General features: G+C 37.2%; 1 non-coding gene and 1 pseudogene across 1 annotated transcript; one reads left to right on the plus strand and one right to left on the minus strand.

Annotated features, from left to right (window-relative positions):
• Positions 1–3583: 3583 nt before the first annotated feature.
• Positions 3584–3875, minus strand: Snrpe-ps3 (small nuclear ribonucleoprotein polypeptide E, pseudogene 3; annotated as a pseudogene).
• A 6556-nt stretch (positions 3876–10431) lies between these two features.
• Positions 10432–10538, plus strand: LOC120095809 (U6 spliceosomal RNA). Its single transcript, XR_015633820.1, has one exon. It is a non-coding gene; the product is annotated as a U6 spliceosomal RNA (small nuclear RNA).
• The last annotated feature ends 637 nt before the right edge of the window (positions 10539–11175 follow it).

The following is an 11175-nucleotide window of genomic DNA, read 5'->3' on the forward strand; positions in this document are numbered from 1 at the left end:
GTTCTGTATGCTTCTTGTATGTTTATGGGTATATCTTTCTTTAGGTTAGGGAAATTTTCTTCTATAATTTTGTTGAAGATATTTCCTGGCCCTGTAAGTTGGGGGGGTCTTCACTCTCCTATACCTATTATCCTTAGGATTGATCTTCTCATTGTGTCCTGGATTTCCTGCAAGTTTTGGGTTAGGAGCATTTTGCATTTTATATTATCTTTGCAGGCCTTGTCAGTGTTTTCTATGGTATCTTCTGCCCCTGAGATTCTTTGTTCTATGTCATGTATTCTGTTGGTGATGCATCTATGACTCCTGATCTCTTTCCTAGGTTTTCTATTTCCAGGGTTGTCTCCCTTTGTGCTTTCTTTATTGTTTCTCTTTCTGTTTTAAATCCTGGATGGTTTTGCTCAATTCCTTCAGCTATTTGGTTGTGTTTTCCTGTAATTCTTTAAGGGATTTTTGTGTTCCCTCTTTAAGGGGTTCTACTCGCTTAAGAGACAAAGTTTGTTTTGTATCTTTCTACATTTTTTTGGATGTTGTCAATCTCTGGCATCTTCTTCACCTGGAGCCACAGGTCTGTCATAATGGTCACGTGGCCTTCTTCCTATGTGTCATTCTTTGCTGTCTATTAGATATTCAGTATTAAAGCTCATATTAAACTTAAGAATATGCATTCTTCTGTAATGAACTTAACCTGGGAACTTTCCTCATGCCTACAAATAAGGCCATATTTATCATATAAAGTGTTAGACAATTGTAACGTTTTTAAAGGTCTTACTCCTTAGGTTCACTACGAAAGCATAATTTTTTTATAGGAAAGCAATTTCTGGCTTATCTATCCAATTGTGTCATCCTGTCTTCTGACTAGAGATTCTGTGGCACAGCAAATACTTCCTGCTGTTGGGGGGAGCATCTCACTTTACTGAGAACTTATGGGAAATGTCCATTGTTAGAACATAGAGTCATGATATCAAACTTAATCCAACAAAACAAAGAGTTAGTGAATGAGAATGTGGTCTTTAATTTTGAATGTATAAGTCACATCAACATTTAAACTCAACATGAGTCTCTTCTTAGGTATGTTCAATAATTTTTTAAGTCAACAAGAGTCTGGAGAGTTTATCAACTTAAAAGTATACATTTAATTCCTAAATATTTTATTATATACATAGAAATGAAATTGTATTGACTTGCATTCATATGAAAGTGCATACTACTTTGTATGAAAACAAATTTTGAAAGAACAAATAGGCTATTGTTGGAATTAAGAGTGGCATGGCTCTTATTTTAAATTTTGTATTTGCTAGATACACTTGTTTAGATACACTATAATGCTTTCAAATGATAATCTCATGTAAGAGGAGAGCATGAAGTATTATAGTACCTGGCCACATGTTAATGTACAAGAGTAATTTTATCATGAATATGTAATGCATCTAATTTTACAGTAAGTATAACTGGAACAGTAATTGATTTTTCCAGTAGTTTTTTCAGTGCCATCTATCATTTTAGCAAGTGTTCTTTTCTTTCACTTTTTAATTTCTGATTGCCTTTTAAAGCCAAACTCTGCAAAGTAAAGTGCATTTTTATGCAGAAGAATCCTTTAAGCTGTCATCCTTGTGACAGTCTTATATTTGATTGAGTTCTAAATAACTGCAGAGGTAGCAGAAAGCAGTTCTCAGTGTTTATGCTTCAGTCTCAGAGAGAAGAATTTGGACAAAGTGCACCCAAAGTTACATGTCTCTAACTTTAAGTGATTCCCTTTATTACAGGTGGCTGTCTTTTGGCCTTGAATTTGTCTCCAACTTAATGTTCTTCCTTGTTGCACTGCTGGCTGCACTGGTATGCAATTCCAGAGATCTAGCGATACTTGCTTTGTCTATGTCCTATGCCCTAAATGTAAGCAATAATGCTTTTGTGGTAGATGGTATGTGTAAAATCCAATTAATTAGACATCCGTCTCCATTACTTGTTTGAAATATAGATTGCATTAACTAAATAATGAGAGACAAAGCTATATTACCCTGGAGGGTCATTTCTTTTTCTCCTTTGGTACTAACAGGAAGCTGGCTCAGCAGTTTACACATAGCTCACAGAAAGAGTAAGCTAATGCTCATGATCAGCCCTAAAGGACTAGAAACCTTCTGTTCTTACAGAGTCATCCACAAATCCCCTGCTCCCTTAGCCCCATAGATTTGTAAGATAGGACCTCTCTCTATCAAGGCTGGAACATTCACTTTGCCCCACCTAAGGAGATAGCTTAAATTCTAGGGACAGTATCAGCGCTCTGTTTTGGCTTGGAAAGATCTTCCTAAATAAGTCTTAGCCTTACACAACACAGAACACTACTGATATGAATAATTTGGTGCCCCTTTTGTGAACAAGCAAATACATTAAACTACTTAATTCTATCAGCCTTTCATCTCAACCCTTAACCTAGTTATGTTTTAGAATTGAGAATTTAGGCTTCTAGGAAACAGATACAGTACATGTGCACAAGTAGGGCCTGTAGCAGACATCGTAATCAAACATTGACATTTCTATGTTTCTAGTAAAATGTATTTCTAGTAAATTAAGTCTTAAGTGGGTTAAATAGAACCTTTAAAGAGCTTCAAATCCATATCTGTTCAAGTTAAATGGACCATCAAATACAGTAGTCTCAAATTCAAGCAAATAAATATTCAAGCTAGGTCTATCATTCAGTGGTAGAGCACTTACTTAGTGCAAGGCCTTCAGTTTGGTCCCTAGTCACTCAGAAGAAGATTCAGGGAGGGAGGGAATGGAGGAGGATATAAAATTTGTGCCCTACTGATTCAAGGTAGAACCATTATTTACAATAATACTTTTATTTGGGATTTACATTGAGGAAAATGTCTTAATTTAGTCATAATTATTGAACCCATACAATTTTTAAGTTAATTATGTGTTACACCTTCTGCTTATTGGATTCAACATCAACATCTTGGAATAGGAAGGGCACATCCAATAAATCAACCTATTTTGTTTATCTTAATGATCTATGAATTAGAAGAGCCAAGAATTAGAATGCTGCAAAATATACTACTTAAAATTTCTGCATCTCTTGCTAGTGTATAGCAATTTGTTAACAAACCCAAAATATGCAACGGAAGGCAGGAAGGTATATGTGAATTTTTGATAAGGAAAGCACATGAAATAGAAACAAATGCAAATTTTCCATTCAAAGAATATGTGTATTTGAAAATACAGGTGAAGACACAAACATTTCTGGACTTTGTTTCATTTGTTTTTTAAATGTAGTATTTTTACACAGTTCAGATTGCCCTGAAACTCACAGATCCTCCTGTCTCTGTGACCAACTGTGGGATTACAGCTACAAAGATATTCCATCACATCCAGGAATTCCTAAATAACCACTAAATGACAGTGGGGTTAAGTATCATCACACCTCTTGAATTTGTATGTTGAAAGTAAAATTTTATTTTATTTTTTCAAACAAAAACAATCTCACAGCTTTTATTGTCACCTACTGATAATGTCCCCAAGCGGATAAATGTAGTGTGCAGCAGAAGATCCTCTTAAAAACACTGAGCTGCCTTTTCAACTTCTCCCAAGTTTGACCATTTCTAGTTGGAGACACTCTGGAGCAGAGTAATACTATCTTCTTTTAGCATGTTCCGACCCAGATTTCTTCTTGACTTTGTTTTAGAATGAATCTCTCTTGTGTCATCTAATATGAGGCTCTTGTACTCATCAAAGCCAATAATACAGTCCTCTATCCACATATTCATTTGCTAATACAGCCACATCTGAATTCAAGATCTACTTTGCAAGTATCTGAAGATGAGGCTGATGGGCTACACCATCACCTTCTGCCCATTCTGGCCCTGGCCACAATATGCCATGGTGGAAGTCACCAAAAGGAATTTTTAAATTTTATTTATTAATCATTTTATTTGATTACATTTGAAATGTTGTCCACTTTCCCCATGTCCCCTCTGTGAACCTTCCACCCCACCCCTCTCTCCTTTGCTTCTAAGAGGGTGCTCCCCCACCCACCAACTCACTCCCCCTTTACCCCTCTAGCATCAGCCTTCTCTGGGGCACTAAGCCTCCACAGGACCAATTGCCCACCCCATCCCACCCCTGTACGTATACATGCACACTGATGCCAGATGAGGCAGTCCTATGCTACATATGTAGTGGGAGTCATGGATGGGAACATGTATACTCTTCAGTTAGTGTTTTAGTCTCTGGGAGCTCCGAGGAGTCCAGTTAATTGATACTGTTGTTCTCCTGATGGGGTTGCAATCCCCATTAACTCCTTAAATAAAACATACATTTCTAATTTTCTGATATAGTATCGAGCATTTCAATGTCAGGAAATTCAAAATGATTGTAAGATAAACGTATCACTGAGAAATTGTTAAACAATAAAACAATAAATTATATTTCAGTGAGTTATGACTTGACCTGCTCTAATGCATTAAATACACCATTATAATTACAACGTTGTATAGATGCTACATTGAGAAAATTAATATAATTATCTCATAATTACTGAGAATCAGTACAATTTTAATTACATTTATTGCTTATATTGTCTGTTTCATGTGTACATCATTAACATCTTTCTGAACTGGAAGCAGAAGACTAATCATATTTTGATGGTTTTAATTAACCACAAGTAGGGAACACAAAAAGACTATTGACAGAGCAAAATATTTAATTTGCTTGTAGCTAATTCTATCACCAAGTCCCAATAACTATAGGGCAGATAAAAATAAGAGAGTCAGAATTTCGAATCCTCCTTAAACCACTTATGAAGTTATTTTTTTTCTCTTTTGCACTGCAGTCTGAGAAAGAAATAGCTCCTTCCAAGAAAATAGCTTGATAATTCTATAAGGGGATTATTGCTACCATGTGGGTCAGACTCCCACATGGTTCTTCTCAGAGTAAAACAGAAAATTGAATACCTAGGAACAAAAATAGTAAAGATACAAACCGTTGAACACAGGTGTTTATTAAAATAACAGAGAGCAAGGAACAGTAAGTGCCCTGTCAGGAAGTTTGGTGTCTCCAGAGTCCATGCAGTCTCTGAGTTGGTATGTTTATAGGGCCCTAGACTCTCTTTCCTTTTGATCTTTCCCACATTTCATTTCCTCATCCTGGACTGAAAATACTTCAAACAGATGGCATTGTTCATTCAAAATAGTCAGAAAACCACAAGTTATTGTCCAAAGAAAGGCCTTGATTTTGATAGATGGCCCTGGTTGACGGATGACCTTGTTTTCCAAGCCCATTCCATATGTTGTGTGGGAAAGTTAGCTCCTTTGCAGGTGGGAATGTTATTCTATCTCCTGTCAGAATGTTAGCTATTGCCTCCTCCTCTCTCCCTCCTGCCTAGCCCCTTACTACCTCCTCATTTTCCCAGCTATAGTTTTTGGTCATAACTCTTCCTGCCTTCTTTTGTTTTTGTTAACCATTTGTTTAATTTCCTACATTTAAGTATCCCACCCTTTGCTCTTTTCAGCCTGCTAAGATGCAAAAATTCTCTATGTAGTCTCTCCTCCACTTGAATTTTAAATATTCCTGCAAGATTCTCTCTGGTCTTGCCTTTTTTATTTGTAAAAATTTCATGACCAATCAGATGATCTTTGTATTCTCCAGTATCTCACATTCAACTAAGCCTTGGTTAGGGTTTCACTGCTGTGAGGAGACACCATGACTAAGGCAACTCTTTAAAGGAAACGTATAATTGGGGATTGGCTACAGCTTTAGGGGTTTAGTAGGTTTTCATCATGGTGGGGAGTGTCTTAGTCAGGGTTCCTATTCCTGCACAAACATCATGACCAAGAAGCAAGTTGGGGAGGAAAGGGTTTATTCCGCTTACACTTCCTCATTGCTGTTCATTACCAAAGGAAGTCAGGACTGGAACTCAAGCAGGTCAGGAAGCAGGAGCTGATGCAAGGGCCATGGAGGGATGTTACTTACTGGCTTGCTTCCCCTGGCTTGCTCAGCTTGCTCTCTTATAGAACCCAAAACCACCAGTCCGGGGATGGCACCACCCACAAAGGGCTAGTTCCTCCCCCCTTGATCACTAATTGAGAAAAATGCCTTTCAGCTGGATCTCATGAAGGCATTTCCACAACTAAGGCTCCTCTTTCTGTGATAACTTCAGCTTGTGTCAAGTTGACACACAAAACTAGCCAGTACAGGGAGCACAGTAGCATCCAGGTAGACATGGTGCTGGGGAAGGAGCTGATAGTTCTATACTTGATCCTGAGGTAGCAGAAGGGGACTATGTCACACTGGCATACCTTGAGCATATAAGATCTCAAATCCTGGCCTCTACAGTGACATATTTTAACAAGACCACACTTCCTCTAATAAGGTCACATATCCTATGGTCACTCCCTATGGCCAAGCACTCAAACACATGAATCTGTGGGTCCAGACCCAACCAAACCACCACAAGCTAGCTCAGTCTATTGGCCTTATCCCTTCTGGCAGTAGTATTTGTCAAGATTCAAATCAGAATACATACTGAGAGGTGGTTTTTTGTTTTGTTAAATGTATGTATGCTTCCATTTGACTTTTTATTGGTAAATATATATTATGCCAATATTACTGATGTAGAAGACGAATGTTTATTAAGACACCTTAGAACTTCATCTTTCTGTTCACTTTATAGAAAATTAATACCAGTACTTGCTTTTCCTAGTTCCTTTCTTTTGGTCAGTGTTGGACTGTCTGTCTTCTGTCCTTTGATACTACCACTCTATAGGTCTACTGTATCTGGTTACCCAATGTTCCACACTCAGCCTTTGCCTTATGTGAGCTCTTCTTTGACAGACTATCTTTCTTCCATGAATTGCTTTGCCTCATTGCTCAGATACCACACACTCTTGCATGGTTTTTGACTGTTTCTCTTCTGGTTGGTCTGCCAGAAGGCTCTTGTCTTGAGTCCTTGGCACGAGTAGCTTGTTCCTTTTTTACAGAGTGCCCGCGTACTAATATCCACCAAGTAAGTGGATCTTAGTAAGATCCACCTTTACCATGGCAAGTGATTTCTAACAAACCCACTGAAAAGGAAACCCTTTCCGTATCTCTTCCTGTTTCTGGTCTTCAAAAGCCTAACCATTCTTGAACACTACATGTAGTTAAATGGCTCATGGATCAACCTATCTCTTCCCATTTACATACATACTGTATAAGGGGAAATTTTTTTCAGTGTGTTTTTCTCAATGATAACCTCTAGCACTTAAAACAACTTCTATCATTATAAACATATAGTGGGTAGTTTGAATAAGAATGGCCACCATAGGCTCATATAGTTGAATGTTTGGTTCCAAGGTGGTGGAACTGTTTAGGAAGCATGAGAAGGTTTGACATTGTTGAAGGACGTGTATCACTGGGAACTGAGTTGGTGGTTCAGGAGCACATGCCAAGTCCAGTCTCATGTTCTCTCTGCCTCCGTCTTATGAATTGGATGTAAGCTCTCAGCACCATGTCTGCCTGCCGATACACTCCCCACTAAGATGATCAGCAACCAATTCTCTGAAACTGTAAGTAAGTCCCAATTAAATGCTCTTGTGGTTGTTGTTATAAGCTGACTTGGTCATTGTGTCTCTTCACAGAAATAAAGCACTAAAAAAGACAGAAATCGGTACCATAGAATGGCATATTACTTTGATAGGCCTGACCAGGCTGCTTGTTAGCAGAATGTGGACTTGGTGAATTTAGTTTAGAAAAGTGGTTGAATGCCATAAGTGGGGCTTAATGGGTCCCACTCGGAAGACAGCATTGCAATGTGGCCTATGGATGACAAACTGGATAGGTGCCAGAGAGGAATAATAGTAAAGACCAATATTGTGGTATTTTGGCAAAGAATGTGACTGCTTTTTGCCCTTGTCAGAAAAAAAATATTCTGGAGGCTAAATTAAAGAGTTTTAAAACCATTGTCAGAGGAGATTTCAAGACACCCTAGTATTGACTGTGTGACTTGATTAGTGACCATTTTTATGTGGACCTACAGAAAAAGAGGAAGCTGGGAAAAAAATTTACAAGATATAGAGTTTGAAGAGAAAAGAGCATTAGAAAATGTAATTTTGGAGCCAAGTCCTGTGCTGCAGGAGATAAGAGGTTAAAAGAAAGGCCTGATGCTAATTGGAATAAAGGGAAAGGGATCCTCCTTCCTGACCTCACCCATCTAAGGTTCTAACTTGTGAAAAGCAAAGCTTACTCAAGAAAGGAAATCATCTTAGTCAAAGTTTATGTAAATTCAAGTCATGGAAAGAGCCAGGTTTTAGACCATTAATTAGTAGAACTTACGGTTTTACCTAAGACCCTACTCCACTTTCTTTCCCTAAACAATATATACTCTCCAGACTTTTATGTTTTTCTTTTTATTTCCTTTTATTTCATGTATATGGAGGTTTTTGTTTCTTTGTCTGCATGTGTATCACATATATGTAGTACCTTGGAAGGTATCAGATCCCTTGGGACTAGAGTTACCAGATGGTTGTGAGCCACTCATTGTGTGGGTATTCAGACTGGAACTTAGGTCCTCTGGAAGCTGAGTCAGTGAGTCACTGAGTCAGAATCTTAACTGGTGAGCCATTTCTCCAACATGATTTGTCTCTGTTATTTACTATTATATTCCCAGAACCTGAAAAGGCATTATACACAGAAATAGCATAATGAACCCTTTTGAAGAGAATGAATGAATAAAGGTATGGCATTAATAATAGCATCTGGGAATTAGAATTAGAAGTTGTTATTTAAAAAATGGCCAGTGGAATTATTTTACTGTGTTTTGTTTGTTTGTTTATCAGAGTTGGACAATGGTAGCTAATCTGTTTTGCTTGTGCATTGCCTAATAAAACAAACAAAAATTCTCCTTTTAAATGAACTAACAGCATCTATTGATTTTAAGACTGATAACTTGGTGCTGAACATAATTATGAAGGTGTTTTTCTCCTTGTAACATCGTAACAGTTGCTCACAGATCATATTGTTTCACTGATTTATGTAGGATCATTTTCTTCTTGGTAAGCACAAAACAATTTCTTGAAGGCTGATATTAGAGATATGAAAGACACTGAATACTTACCTCTAGGCAAGGATTTTATCCTATGTACAAAGAAAATATGTTCTCCCTAAAGGTATAAAAAACATCCAAAATAATTAGAGGAATATTCTAATGGTAAAGGAATGCTAAAAAATTTTGTCTTCTGCACTATGTAGTTTTTGTATCTTGGGACTGAAAGAATTCATGTGGTAGTTTAAACCTTCTCTTGGTAATGATTAAGTGGAAAATCAATTATGGTTTATTCAACTCGATGTTCTTCATATTCCGGGATGCTTGTTCTAGACTCCAGAAGAATTTGGAATTCAAGGTGCCCCAGAGTCTGGTTAGAGAGGACTTTTAAATTACAACAGAAACCAGAATAACAATACTCAGGGACAAAGAAATTAGTATTATTTAGTTGTATGTTACCTTTCCCAGATGCAATGGATGTAGTGCAGTAGTATTTTACAATAATGGCAGTGAGAGATGTTCAGAAGCAAGCCTTCGGCCATGGGTTGTATGTGTCAGTTTAAGTTTACAGCCATTGTCCTTGGTGAGGTTTGGTCGGTTGCTATGTATGGTGGTAAGTTCTAATTGACAGGGAAGTAGACAAAGTAGCTTAAAGGGGTTGGTATCTGCCCAGATCCACTGCTGTTGAGGCTTATTTTAAAGATGACTTTTATCTGGGAACTGAATGATCAAATGTGGGATAGAATTATTTTACTACAACACTAGTCTCCGTTCAGTCTTAGTTCTGTTCAAATCATTTTTCTTTACATTACCCAAGGTGATGTCTGCATTCATTCCATGACATAAATCACTCCACCTACCTGCCTGTGTGGTATAAATGTACCTTTCTGTGTTCTCATTAACCCCATGCATACTTTCATCCTGCTTGACTATACTCTTAATTCCTTAAATCTGTGTCCCTTGCTACTAAAAGGCAAATGCCTGGTTTTAATTAAGTTTGTATGATATGTTACTAGGAGTCTTTGTAACATAGAGCCATGTACTTTAGATTCAGAAGCTGTAGATACCTATGTACACATGCTGAGCAACTGTCCAACTTATGAGATGAAGGGGACTCATAAAAGTAAGCCCTTGGGCAGCTTCTGCTTATGGTTCCAAAAGTAACGGAGCTTTATCTTCTGTTTAAAATAATGTTTTATATTTATTACTTCCTTTTAAGTAAAATAATGCTCCATAAAGTTTGGGACTAGATCAGTTTAAGTGAGAGATGAGAGAGTGTCAGTATACACTCAGGAGAAAATTGTTGACTTGTAACTCTTTCATGGTTTGGATGTAATTATATTTTAATGAGCCATTGTCTATTTGTGTGGTAGAAGCAATATTGTATGTCTAAACTGCTCTTAAAATATGAAGTGTCCGTGCTCGCTTCGGCAGCACATATACTAAAATTGGAATGATACAGAGAAGATTAGCATGACCCCTGCGCAAGGATGACACGCAAATTCGTGAAGCGTTCCATATTTTTAAACCGGGAAAGGGAATAACACTCGAAATGTAAATAAGAAATACTCAAGTTAATAAAAAAAATAAATAAAAAGTAGGTAGACCCACAAAAAAAAAAAAAAGAACTCATACTGGATTGCCTAGACCCCTTAGTGAGGGCAATGTCACAGCAAATTTGTATACTAGGCAGATTTTAGGCCTTATCCAGGAACAATGAACCAAACAATCTCATTCTTTACATCATCAAAATAGTAATAGCTTGAGATAATAATTTGATATTTCTAGAGAATGTGCAAGTCAAATTGTAAATACTTGTCCTCGTTGTCTTCAATTTCTTCCCGTAACACATAATGGTGTTGATCCCCTAGGACTTATTATACCTAATCAATTATGGCAAATGGATGTTACTCACATTTCTGATTTTAGAAAATTAAGATATGTACATGTGACTATTGACCCCTTTTCAGGCTTTCTGGTTGTAGCTGCTTTAACAGGAGAAGCAACTAAAAATGTAATTAGCCATTGCCTACATTGTTCTTCTATGCTTGGTGTTTCAAGTCAGAGTAAAACAGATCGTGGAACTAGCTATTGCAGTGAAGCATTTGAGATGTTCTGTCAACAATTAATATTACCCATATTACTGGAATTCTTTATAATCC

Source organism: Rattus norvegicus, chromosome 11, assembly GCF_021556685.1.
Source record: "Rattus norvegicus strain SHRSP/BbbUtx chromosome 11, alternate assembly SHRSP_T2T, whole genome shotgun sequence".
Lineage (NCBI taxonomy): Eukaryota > Metazoa > Chordata > Mammalia > Rodentia > Muridae > Rattus > Rattus norvegicus.